The sequence below is a fragment of the Plecotus auritus genome (assembly GCF_963455305.1).
Source record: "Plecotus auritus genome assembly, chromosome: 5".
Classification (NCBI taxonomy): domain Eukaryota; kingdom Metazoa; phylum Chordata; class Mammalia; order Chiroptera; family Vespertilionidae; genus Plecotus; species Plecotus auritus.
This window is the reverse complement of record NC_137776.1, coordinates 97,914,245-97,926,554: the sequence shown is the minus strand read 5'-3', so window position 1 is coordinate 97,926,554 and position 12,310 is coordinate 97,914,245. Positions and strand designations below refer to the sequence as shown.

Sequence of the window (12,310 nt, the reverse complement as noted above, 5' to 3'; positions counted from 1 at the left end):
ATCTCCTACTGACCCAGATCCTGAGGGGCAGAGGCCTGCAGCAACCGTGTAAGTGAGCCTGGATGCAGACCCACCCCCACACCACCCAGTTGAGCCTCTAGATCAGTGGTCGGCAAACTCATTAGTCAACAGAGCCAAATATCAACAGTACAACGATTGAAATTTCTTTTGAGAGCCAAATTTTTTAAACTTAAACTTCTTCTAACGCCACTTCTTCAAAATAGACTCGCCCAGGCTGTGGTATTTTGTGGAAGAGCCACACTCAAGGGGCCAAAAGCCGCATGTGGCTCGCGAGCCGCAGTTTGCCGACCACTGCTCTAGATCAAACTGCAACTTGGATTGGCAGATGGCTACTGTAACCTCAAGAAAGACCTCACCCCATGAGGCAGGAACAGTCAGAGGAGGACTAGAATGGGGCCTCTAGGCTAAAGAGTTTAGCACAAGGGCCTGGTTTCCTGAGAAAAGGGTGGTACTGGAAAAGCTTTCAAGAGAGCCGAGACATCGCTCTTCCTTGAAGGGCGGGCGAGAGGGAGTATTAGAGTCTTTGCAAAGCACTGTGCTGGGCTTCTGTTGGTAGGAGACATTGCAGCTGAAATAGGTTTCTTCTGATTTCATTTATGGTGAGAGGATTGTGGAATGGCAGAGGCCAAAGAACCACTTTTAAGAGAATGAAAATGATTACCAAATGATGGATAGCATGTAGCAAGAGCAGTAATTAGAAAGTCTGGCCCATGTTGGGGGCTAGTTAATTTTAGGCACTCCAGAATTACAGTGGACAGTCATCTCACTAAGCGTCTACTCTATCTATAAGTAAACGATAAAAATTCCCTAAAAGTGTGGTGAGGAAATCATGGCCCTCCCACCCCCCAGGCAACTGCTGGCCCGAGCCCCATGGATTAGAGGGAAGCCAGGCTTCCCCAGAGGGAGGGCACTGCAACCACCGCACATGAGCACTGTGGCTCTGTCTCCAGGCCTTTTGCCAAGGACTGCGTCTACTTAGGAAGTAGCTATATACTGGGTGCAAGGCAAAACTCGGTCCTTTTGAAGCGTTATTATTTATGCTAGTTCCAAGATAAGGCTAATTTCTGTGGAATCAGAAAGTCAATATTGTTTATTTGTTTTGCTGAGACTTTAAGAGGATCAGGTTTATAGATTTTGCCCCAACTTTGCTTTGTGTTATCTGAGATTTGTCTTTTTTCTTGAGGTAGGCCTGTAATGCTATGAAATTCCCTCCTTGGACTGCTTTCACTGTGTTCCACGGATTTTGGTTTATCCTGTTCTGATTTTTATTTGTTTCAAGGTATCTTTTGATTTCTCCCTTGATCTCATTGTTAACCCATTCATTGTTTGGAAACATGTTATTTAGCCTCCATGTGTTTGTGTGTTTTTCATGTTTTTTTCTTGTGATTGATTTCTAGTTTCAGACCATGGTGGTCAGAGAAGATACTTGATATGGTTTCAGTTTTCTGAAATTAATTGAGACTTGTTTTGTGTCCTAATATGTGGTCTATCCTAGAAAATGTTCCATGTGCACTTGAAAAGACTGTATATTCTGCTGCTTGGGGGTGAAATGCTGTGAAGATATCAATCAAATTCATCTGATCGAGTGTGTCATTTAAAGCTGCTGTTTCCATGTTGATTTTCTGTCTGGAAGATCTATCCAGAGATGTCAATGGGGTGTTAAAGTTCCCCACTATGACTGTATTACTGTTGATCTCTCCCTTTATGTCCATCAAGATTTGCTTTACATATTTAGGTGATCCTATGTTGGGTGCATAAATGTTTACAAGAGTTATATCCTCCTGCTGGATTGCCCCTTTTATCAATATGTAGTGTCCTTCTTTATCTCTTATTTAGCCTTTATCTTAAAATATATTTTGTCTAATATAAGTATTGCTTTTTTCTCCATTTCCATTTGCATAAAATATCATTTTTCATCCCTTTACTTTTAGTTTGTGTGTATCTTTTGTTCTGAAGTGCATGTCTTGTAGACAGCATGTATATGGATCTTGTTTTATTATTCATTCAGCTTCCCTATGCCTTTTGATTGGAGCATTTAAACCATTTATACTTAAAGCAATCACTGATAGGTATGATTTATTGCTATTTTATTCTTTATAACTATGTTCATCTTCTTTTTTCTCCCTTTCTTTTTAATAGATTTTTAAATTGATTTTTTACAGAGAGGAAAGGAGAGGGATAGAGAGTTAGAAACATCGATGAGAGAGAAACATCGATCAGCTGCCTCCTGCATGCCCCCCACTGGGGATCGAGCCTGCAACTAAAGTACATGCCTTCGACCAGAATTGAACCCAGGACCTTTCAGTCCATGGCCCAATGCTCTATCCACTGAGCCAAACCGGTCAGAGCCCCCCCCCTTTTTTTAAAAAAAGACCCTTTAACATTTCTTGTAATACTGATTTGGTGATAATGAACTTCTTTAAAAGCTTTTTCTTGTCTGGGAAGATCTTAATTTCTCCATAAATTTTATAGTTTAAATTTTATTTATTTATTGGTTGATTATAGAGAAAGGAAGGGAGAAAGAGAGAGAAGCATTTATTTTTTGTTTCATTTATTTATTTATGCATCCATTAGTTGATTCTTGTATGTACCCTGCCTGGGATTGAACCCATAACCTTGGTGTATCAGGATGATGCTCTAACCAACTCAGCTACCTGGCCAGGGCCATCTCCTTCCATTTTAAATGATAGCCTTGCTCGGTAAAGTAGTCTTGGTTGTAGATCCTTGCTTTTCATCACTTTGAACACTTCATGCAAATCTCTTCTGGCTGAAGAGATTTCTCTGTTATGAAGTCAACTTGTAGTCTTATTGGAGCTCCCTTGTAGGTAATGAACTGTCTTTCTCTTGTGACTTTAAAAATTCTTTGTCTTTAAGCTTTGCCATTTTAATTATGATTTGTCTTGGTGTGGATCTTTTAGGGTTCATCTTGTTTAGGACTTTCTGTTCTTCCTGGATTTGTGTGTCTTTTTCCTTCACCAGGTTAGGGAAGATTTCAGTCATTATTTCTTCAAATAGGGTCTCAATCTCTTGCTCTCTCTCTCTTCTACTTCTAGTCCCCATATGAAGTGGATATTGTCATGCTTCATGTTGTCTCAAAGGTCTTTTAAACTATCCTCATTAAAAAAAATTTTTTTTGCTACTCTGATTGGGTGTTTTCTGCTTCCTTTTCTTCCAAATCACTGATTCAATTCTCTGCTTCATCTAACCTACTGTTTATTCCTTCTAGTGTATTATTTATTTCAGATATTATATTATTGACTTTTGACTCATTCTTTTTTTACATTCATTTTATTAAAATAACATAATTGAGGAACATCAGATAACTGTATTTTGTCAGGCACAATAAAAACAAAATTAAAACCCAAATCATCAAGAAAACCTGTATTCTTGGCTTCCTTGCATACACATGACATGACTGTTGAAAGACAAGGCTGGCCGGCGGCCCCGCCCCACAGGGGGCAGCTCCTGGAAGACAACATCCAGCATGATGGAAGACTGCTCCCTGGGAGAGCGGAGACTCGGAAGGGGTCGGCCGGGTGCCTCTTCTGGAAAACCATCCCAATGCACTGGAGACCTCCAAGAAAAGGAAGGGTTCCCAAACTCAAATGCCATAGTACCAAAGCAGACACCTTCAGGCGGCCATGATCTCGACAGGCCTGGGCTGATGGGTGCATTATGTGCAAAACTACCGGTTTGGCGCCACACCACTCACCACTATCTCTGAAGAAAAAGTCCTTCCTGTGATAAGCGGTCCTCACAGGAGCTGATACTCAAAATCCACATGTCGCCCATCATGGCTGGTTTGCCTACCTTCATTTTCCCTCCAGGTGCTTTTTCTTGCCCTAAAAATACTCATCTAGCCAATGGCGGGGGTCCCAGATCACATACTAGTATTGCCACAGCAGCCACGTGGATTTGGAGAAGGCTCAGCTCATGAGCATGGAGGATGCAGGTAGGGAGCAGGAGAAACCAGCATTGTAAATGGCTTCCTTCTTCAGGACCAGAAAGGGTAGAAAAGAAGGCAACATGAAGTAAGGCCCTGTGAGTAGTCTAGAAGGTCCTTCGCAGCAGCTTCTCTGAAAACGAGCTCCCTGCTCCCACAGAAAGGGAGCAGAAAGGTGGTGCCTGCTGACTTCCCTTCCTCCCCTGGAGGCCTGAGTACAGGTGCCAAGGCAGCCAGAAGACAGGCAGCCCAGGGGGCGCGGTCAGTGTGCAGGTGTTGGTATCCTCATGTGGGTGCCCGATGCAGGGATGGCTCAGAAGCCTCCGGCTGATTTCCGGTAGAGAGTGTCAGAGCAGCTCAGTGGAAGACAGGATCTGGGGAAAAGAGGCCTCTCTTCCTTACTTTCTCCACCCAGCTGGCTACAAGCCGCTTCATTGTTTCAGGGCAGTTCTTGTAAAGCTTAGGAGGTGTGTGTGTGTGTGTGTGTGGGGGGGGGCGGGAGGGCATGCCCTCGGCCCACCGTGCCTATGATCTGATCTCGTTGATGTGGGAGGAAGGTGGCTCCCGGTCCTGAGCTCATGCCGGGCACTGCCGGCGCGGACGGCAGACTAGAGGCGGGAAGGTTATTGGCCTGCCCGGGGTCACCTCGGGGGCATCCACAGGATAGAGCCGGTGGGTTGTTCAACCCGCTGAGAACTACTCCAGCGCGACTCACTGTTGCCAAACCAAAATCTCCAATTTTCACCGCCAGGCCTTCATGGAGAAATATATTGTTGATTTCATGTCTCTGCGGATGATGTTCTTTGCATGCAAGTGGTCCATTCCCTGAGCCATCTGCCGGGGATGTCAATCAACTGCAACATCTGGAACTTGGTCTCTTGGACACGCAGGTGTTTGTAGAGGCTGCTGCCCTCACACCATTGGGGGTGTCCTTCGCCAGGTACCCCATGCAGAGCAGGATGTTCTCGTGCGGTGTTTTGCGCAGGGCGTGGCCACCTCATTCCTGAAGGCCTGAAATTGCTCTCATATGGGGTCAACAACCTTCAGGATCTTTACTGAACGTCTCCTCTGCTCGCCCTTGTAAGCAGTTCCAAAGGAGCCTGGCCCAATCCCAGTGGAGGGCATCACTTCGCTGGCTTCTGTTTCCCAGTGGCAGCGTGCATCTCTGTCCACGAGACCTAATGTTTTCTCCTGGGTCCCAGATCCTGGTGCTGCTCTCTGCCCGCACCAGGTTTGTGGCTGTGAGCAGACCGCTGGGCTCAGATGGTTGTGGCTGGGGGGCCAGGCTGGCAGCGAGGCTGGTTCACGGTGACATGGGATTGCAGCCTGTCATCCTGCTGTCCACGGGCAGGGCAGTGCCGACCACGTGGACTTTAGGTGGGCGACCTCCGCCTCTGGGAGAGGGAACCTGCAGAGGAGGGGTGGAGGTGCTGAATGTGAAGGCATGAGGCGTGGGGTGTCTGTTCTGGGAGCGAACAGGCGTCCGGGAAACAGACTCTCACAGCCCACGCATTGCCAAAGAAGGCAGTGCTGGGACCACTGTCACCCACAGTGGGATGTGGAAACAATGCGAGTTGCCTGACATAACTCCAGTCCACACACATGGCAGGTGCTTGGCGTTCCAGTGCTCGTGAAATTCATAGCCACAAGTCTGACACCGAAGTCCATTTAGCAGGAACGTCTGGCCCGTGTCACAGAAGGCAAGTTCAGGAAGGTCTTCCGAGCAAAGCTGTGCGCTGTGAGAGGAACACGATCCAGGAAGCCACTTGCAGTTCTTCTCCCACCCAGGAGGCAGCACCAGCATTCCAATGGAACGTGCCTTTTGCTCCGGTTCGCGGGGAGGGCTGACACCACCGCTCCCAGAGCCTCTCACAGGCAGCACGCAGGTTCCTTCCCTTTCCACGCTGGCCGCTGCTCGCTGCCTGCTGGTCTTAGTAGAGTCCATAGTGCGCCATCTCGTGGTGCCCGCTGCTGGCCAGGCTGCTGAACTGCGGTGGGTGTGCAGCGGGCCATAAGCAGCGTCTCTGAATGCGAAGCCAGTGCTGATGCTTCCAGGCCCCCTGGTGTCCACTGATGCAGCTTACACCGTTCTTACACCTGAAGGAGCGGGCGCCTCTGCCTCCCCTCGTCAGTCTGGCGGCAGCGTCTGGTCTCTCCTCCTCCCGCGCGGGGGCGGGAGCAGGAGGCGGTCTCATTCCTAGGGGATGGACTGGAAGGGCGGCATCGCATCGTTGCACTCGCGTTCTGCGCCTCAGGGCACATGCCCCAAACCCGGCCAGCTGACCATCGTGGGGCCCAAGGAGAGCGGAGGGAGCCCTGCTGTCTCAGCCCTTCTCGGCTTACTCCCGCATCGGAGAGGGGGGCCCAGCGCCCAGGACTAGACACTCTTGGCGCCAGCAGGTGGGCCCTTGACTCAGTCTTCTTCATGGTCCTTTCTCTGCTGTTGAAGTTCTCAGTAAGTTCCTTGCTAATTCTTATAACCATTTCTTTGAAGTCTGTATCTGGTAGGTTGCTTGTCTCCATTTCATTTAGTTCTTTTTTTTTCTGGAAATTTCTTTCTTTCGTTTGGAGCATGTTTCTCCGTTTCCCTGTTCAGCTTGCTTTATCCCATGTTGTCTCTGTCTGACCCACGAAGTCAAGGATATTACGGCTGGAATGGTCACACTGAACTAGCCCTTAAATGTAAACCAAAGCACTACCGCATCCCAGGAGAATGGCAAAGATGAGCGTACCCCCAAAGTCTTGACTTTTATCAAGTTTGGCTAGCACAGAATATAATTTGGTCTTGAAATTAAAACTTTGAATTATTGTAAACTTAATAATGTGACTCTAACTGGACCACCAGGAAAATCTCCCCTGTTAAGGTCCGCTGATGACCAACCTTAATTCCCCTTTATCGTGTAAGCAACATATTCTCAGGTTACAGGGATTATGATAGAACGTCTTGAAGAGCCCATTCCTATTCTTGTGTTCTCTGGTAAATTATTCCTCCCTTGAATACTAAAACTTTAAAAGTGGAATATTCCAGATTCACAGGGATGGAAACCAATGTTTTTATCATGGGCCCAGGAAACCTTACTGAGGTGACAAGCCCCAGTATTGTGTTATTTCTGACTCTGTGTACTTAGCGAATGTCAGGTAAGCATGCACTTTTCTGAGCACCCTATCAGCATCATGCCATCATAATGTGAGTGAGCATAATGTTCTGGATGATGGCGACGTGGGAAATATCCCTGTGGACTAGGTATTGCACAGAGCTGGTAATTTAACAGACCCCAAAGAAAGACAGTGAAGGTGTATTGTTGCTCAGCTTTAGGTTTTAAAATTCTGTTTTATTTTGCTTTCCTGCTCATTGAAATAGAGTATGTCCAGGTCAATAGCATATAACAGGTGCCAGGGTGCAAGAGAACATAACATAAGCAATGATAGTCAGGAGCCATCATACCATGTTTCAGAAGCATGGACTGTATTCTCTAACTAGAGGCCTGGTGCATGAATTCGTGTGGGGGAGGGAACGGGAGGTTTCAGTATTTAAAACGATACTTGAATTATATTAGGAAAATTTTAGGACATTTAAATGTGGGAAGAAGAGTGTGAGGATATGTTTGGGGAGCCCAAGGGGTGTAGTGCAATAGACATATTATTTTTTGATATCTTAGTTTCCAGATAATCCTCTTCAAGAAATGAAGGGGGCAGTTATCACCTCTACTGGCTTCCTGGCTGCTGAGGTGCAGGCCTGTGACCGAGCTTGAGTCAGTTAGATGTTCCTGCTTTGGACTCTGAAATGAGTGACTGAAACGGGACACTCAGGGATTGTTTTCTGTGTGTGAGACAGACAAGAGTCCAGTGACAATGTGCTAAGAAGACTGTTCGTAGGATACAGTCTTCTCACTGCCTTATTTCCCTTCGTACTTCTTCCTCTTCTGGAGCGAATGCCCCGACCTCCCATTGATTCTGCAAACTGCCAATGCTCTGCAGATAAATTCATTTTCTGTTTAACTCAGTGAGAATAGGTCTTTGTTGTTTACCTCCCAGAACACTGATTGTTAGTTTTCAGTATTATCTCACTCATGTTGGGTGTGTGATTTAGGACTTCATTGGGGGAGGTAATTAGAAAATTAGCAATGGGGATTTTCAAAAGACTTCATTGGAGAAAGAACCAAGTTAATTTACTTGTAGATCATCATCCTAAAAAGGATTAGGGCAGAAATTGGCAGTGAAATGAATGGGCTGGTTCAGGTCTGGGCCAAAACTATGATGTAGGAAAATGTTGTTTGAGGTGGTTCCTACTTTTCACACCCTACATCCTGCCCAACACTTATAGAGAAAGGAGGCTGGGGGCATCTTGATTGCATGGAAGCCATTCAAGGTATTTTGACTGACAGAGAAGATGAATGGTTTTGGATAATGTTTTATATATGTATTCAGCAGGCACTTACTGATCTATGCCAAGTTCTGGAACAGAGCCTGGCACATAAGAAGTGTGCCACATGACAGACACTAGGACAGGAGACTAATGGGTAAAATGTTCACCATCATTGACCTCGCTTTACCTTGCTTTACTACATGGTCCACATCTCAGCTGGAGCTTCAGAAACTACTGAAGTGTGTATATTAGTATGTATGCGAAATGGGAACTGTCTTTTGCTGGAGCTTTATTTCCAAGTATGCAGAGAAGCTTAGGGATAAAAGGTATTTATTTAGGCTGGTATTTCAGGCCTTGTGAAAGCAAAATCAAAACCAAAATAAGACTTAAAACAACCCATTATTCTACTCAAATATAGGAAACAGTTCCCCTGACAAAACAACTTCTATTGGGGGCACTGGATTCTTGTTCCTTCTGTTCAGTGACCTCATGTGACTTGACTGAGGTAGGTAGAGTCTAGGAATTCTCAACCACAGCATGAGTAACTTGCTGTGCACTTTTCTCCTCTTCTAATGTGCCCATGAACCACCCCAGATGTTCTCTTCCAAGGGGCCTCAGGGGCTCAAGCCACGTCCATCTCAGGGCTTCACCATCTTGTGCTACAAAGGCAGGCCTGGTGTAGCTGTTACCCAGCTGGCAGGTGGGGAGGGTGTGGAGAATCAAGCACCTGGTACTTAACCATGTCAGTCTGGAAGTGACATGTATCACTTCCACCCAAATGCAAGGGGACCTGGGAAATGTAGTTCCTGGCTAGCCTTCTGTGGGGGCCCTGTCTAGAGTACACCAGATGTTCAAGGCCTCTCTGAGCGTGGGAATCCTAATCAGGGTGTTCAAGGCTAACTCGCTATACACAGGTGCAAAAGCAAGGACGTAGCAAGCTACACACTGTGCAGGCATGACTTTCTGTATTTGGCACAAAGCCTCTTTTGTTTGAGCTTGTATATAAGTTGTTACTGACCAACCAGTAGGAGGCTGCTGTTATGTGAGGCTGCTTGGTATGGCTCCTGTGCTTGCTGATGGCTGCTATGTTAGCAGCGGCTACTGCGTGAGGCTACTTTGCTAGACTGCTTTGTCTGATGGTTACTAAATAGCAATGGCTACTTGGCCTGCAATAAAGACTCTCATATATACCTAGGACTTCTCATGTCTTCTTCATCTTCTACTGCCCAGTGACCAAGGAGATCCAGTCCCCGGCAGAGGGACTCGGACTCAACATTTGGTGTGGTGGAGCAGGATTCAAAGAGTGAGTACTCCAACAATTGGTGCTTTGTGTGAGCAGGGTCAAGGAGAACTTACTCCAACCCTTCCTAGCCACAACTTGGTGCTGTGGACGGGAGCATGTGGTCATCTGTGCTGATCCTCCTAATAGCAACTCTCCCCACAAACCACCTGTGACTCCCCACCAGGGGGGAGGCAATTCACCCTTTGCCATTAATATCTGATCACATTTCATTTCATTATGTCTCCATAATATTTATAATTTTAACAAGAGGAATAGGAAGGTGGCCTACCCGAGAGCTCTAATGGCAGAGGAGGTGCCACTGGGACAGGGGGCGTCCTGCTACCTTCACATACTTTGCAGAGGGACACATTGACCTATGTGCTGGGAGGTTCCGTTTCAAATATTGAAGGCTGCCCCTTTCAGAGAGGGGACAGGAAAGATCCCTATCAAAGATTTTCAACCCAGTTTCAGCACAGCTGTCCTTAGTGGCTCTGTGAGTCTAGCAGTTGAGCTGGCGCTCATCTGGTGAGCCGACTGAGGGGACTGCCAGCTTCACTGAGTGGGAGACAGGCTGGCACCTCATCCGTTTCCCAGTGCTGACAGAGTCCCGGGGCACGCACCCTGGCCAGACATGCAGCTCCTGCGAGGCAGGAAACGTGTCAGTAATGGTGCCTCTCATTTACTCTTCCTTCCACACTGGAGGTGGGTTCCCACTAAGTCCTTAACCCACCTTTTTTATTAAGTCCAACTTACAGCCACTGGAGAGGGACAGGGTTTCAGGCCTGCCCTTGGCTAACCTTTGGCCCAGGTAGAGCTTCTTCACCTTCTGTGGGACCTCGGCCCCACGTCCAGGTGAAGTGGTGGCACTGCAGTGAGGACGCTGATCATGGAGGACGGGAGGGGGTCATCAGCCTGAGGGTGGGCAACATTAGAGAAAAGGCAGGTGACAACTGAGGGAGCTGGAATCACTGACTCTTTGGTCAGTTAATTTAAAAACCAACCAAAGTTTAAACTTCTGTCATCCTCTAAGAAACAGAGCTGATAGACTAATTTATATTTGAGTATTAAAGACTAATGATAGTTAACATTTATTTGCTTGTTTATTTATTGGTTTTATTGAGAGAGGGAGGAAGAGAGAGAGAGAGAGAGAGAGAGAGAGAGAGAGAGAGAGAGAGAGATTTGTTGTCCCACTTATTTATGCCTTCATTAGTTGATTCTTGTTCTTGTTATGTGCCCTGGCCAGGGACCAAACCTGCAACCTTGGTGTATTGGGATGACATGCTAACCAACTGAGCTTCCTGCCAGGGCGGTTAGTTACCATTTAGGGTTGCTTTCTGCATGTCAGTCACTACGCTCACGCACATGTCACCTTGTCATGCTCCCTGCAGCCTATGAAGGCAGTGCTGAGGAGCCTCCCAAACACAGGAAATGGACCTCCGAGGGGAAGGTCACCTCAGGGTCACACCAGTAAGCGGCAGAGCCCATTCCTTTAGCGACTTCCCTGTGCTGTGTGGCCACAAGAGCTCCTTATGCCATGGCTCCCAGAAACAGGTGCATTTTAAAAGGGTCAAGAATTAGGCCAACAGAACCAAGCAGCAGTGGTGGTCTTGTGTCAGGGAGCTGAGGAAGACATTTTTAGTTGGAAGCTTTTTACAAAACTGTCTTTCACATCCCACCAAGTTCCTGTCCATTGATTAGTACAATCCACAATCACATCCAAGGTGAAGTATGTCACCCTCATTCTTCTTTCTTTAATTAAAATTTTTTTCCCATTTAAATATGTCATCCAGATTTATTTACTTTATTGATGTTTTTTGAAAGAGAGAAACGTTGATTTGTTGTTCCACGTATTTATGAATTCATTGGTCGCTTTTTGCTTGTGCTTTGACCAAGGATCAAACCCACAACCTTGGTGTATCAGAATGACACCCTAATCAAGTGAGCTACCTGGCTAGAGCCACCCTCATTCTTGATCCTCAGATGTGGAATCAGAGTAGAGATTAGCTGTGAGTTGCTCATGAACAGAATAAAAGGGATCAGGAGAGACTAAGGGACCCAATTATTACTCTTCCCTCTGAATTTGCATTTCCCCGTGACAGTGCTGGTACATCTTCATGCTTTTTAGAGATCAGTGCTGATCTAGGTTCTTCAATCTGCACTTACCTGGGCCATCCCTTTGAGTGGAAGCTACTACTTGGGTGACAGAGGATGTTAGTTTTGTACAGGTGGCACTTTCTGAAAGTGCTTCCACTTGGGCTGAGAGCCTTTAGGGTGGAGGCCACTGGGGAGCTGAAGGGAGATGGCCCCCACCCCTCTGGACCACCCTGGCAGCCTCCAGAGTGGGGGGGTTGGGGTTGGGCATGCTGGAGGCAGCTGATCAATGATTTTCTCTCATCATTGATGTGTCTCTCTCTCCCTCTCCTTTCCTCTCTTGATAAAAAAAAAAACATCCTATCTAATAAAAGAGAAACATGCAAATTGACGGTACCTCTGCTACGCTACCAGCCAATAGGAGTGAGTATGCAAATTAACCCAACCAAGATGGTGAGGCCCATAGCGTCCAGGTGGCTCTGGGGCTGCCGGGGTGGATGGGAGACACAAACCTGCAAGGAAGCTGGCACCCAGCAGCCCCAAGCCCCGCCATGGCTGCACTGGGGCTGAAGGGGCCAGATCAGAGACACAAACCCACAGGGAGGCC

General features: G+C 46.9%; 1 pseudogene across 1 annotated transcript; it reads right to left on the bottom strand.

Annotated features, from left to right (window-relative positions):
* Positions 1-4,249: 4,249 nt before the first annotated feature.
* LOC308248259 (RAF proto-oncogene serine/threonine-protein kinase-like) lies at positions 4,250-11,784 on the bottom strand (annotated as a pseudogene). Its single transcript has 3 exons — positions 11,776-11,784; positions 10,366-10,492; positions 4,250-5,789 (listed from the first exon to the last, which is right to left on the bottom strand). The product of its transcript is annotated as an RAF proto-oncogene serine/threonine-protein kinase-like (transcript).
* Positions 11,785-12,310: the final 526 nt, after the last annotated feature.